At 49.4% G+C, this 1,110-nt stretch overlaps 1 pseudogene; it reads right to left on the bottom strand.

Moving 5' to 3' along the window:
- Positions 1 to 777: 777 nt before the first annotated feature.
- The window catches only part of LOC119592375, a 1,160-nt pseudogene continuing 827 nt past the window's right edge, over positions 778 to 1,110 (bottom strand).

Below are 1,110 nucleotides of genomic sequence, written 5' to 3'. Positions count from 1 at the left end.
ATTGAAAAAGCCATTTTACAATTATCCTCCTCAGCCATCCTTAATTGGTTGTGCCCACTTTTCAAATGAAGAGTACTAAACCACTGCGTCCCACCAGCGCATCAAGCATGTCATCCACGCATTACTAGGACCACAGCAGATGACCAAGAGCTGATTGACCTTTCAATGATCCCTGTGCCTGCATCTCTGCAACAGCTTCAATTGGGGATGCTTCATTAGGTCTGTACACCCAACATCCAAATCCCCTCTCGAAAATATAGTAGCATAAATATACAACAACGTCTGCAGCTTGTCAGCCTGCTCCCCTGTAAGGCCTTGGACACTCCTCTGCAGCAAGTCTTCCAAATTGGGAGGCACGTCAGTCCTTACCTTAAACTGCCTCACCACTGTATTGTTTACAAAAGGCACCTCCACGTCACCCACTTGCAAAGACTTTCTCTTGAAATCCACCAGTGCCTCGCATTGCGCAAGATAGTCCTGACCAAGGAAGCAGGGTTCTTCCATGTCTGCTACATATGCCAGTAGACGGCGCTCGGCGCCACCAACCCCTATCACCACCTCCTTGGGACCCTTCAGTTGTGCACAGTAACCGTGACTCACAAATCAAATGTGATGCATGAGGAAGGCCTTGCTTTGCGGTAACTGTGTTGATGATGGTCCTGTCTGCGCCAGTGTCTGTTGTAAGACAGACGACGGCGCAAGTTGTAAGACAACATGGATTGCCACTGATTGCACCCTCAACCTGTGGTTTAGCTGTTGTCCAAGCTCTGCAACAAATTAAATGGACTGGGGCCTGGTAGTTGTGAGCTGGCGTGCCCCTTCATCTAGCCCCTTGTTGTTTCCCACAGACTGTTTCGGACACTTCTGCGACAGATGGCCCTGTTCACCACAACTCCAGCAGCAAGGCTGGTACTGGTATCCTGAAGCCACATAATTGGTTAATAGGTTAAGATGCAATCAGCGTCTTAGCCTTGGGGCAGTATTGCTTACTGTGACCTTGCTGACCACGTCTCCAACATTTTTCCTCGAATCTCGTCCTAGGACTGCTCAAGTGCCTAGTCACTAGTGCACACCTGGTTCTGAGACCTTGCTCGACTCTTGGGTACACCT

The sequence above is a fragment of the Penaeus monodon genome, chromosome 30 (genome assembly GCF_015228065.2).
Source record: "Penaeus monodon isolate SGIC_2016 chromosome 30, NSTDA_Pmon_1, whole genome shotgun sequence".
NCBI lineage: Eukaryota > Metazoa > Arthropoda > Malacostraca > Decapoda > Penaeidae > Penaeus > Penaeus monodon.
This window is presented reverse-complemented; position numbering and strand designations above follow the sequence as displayed.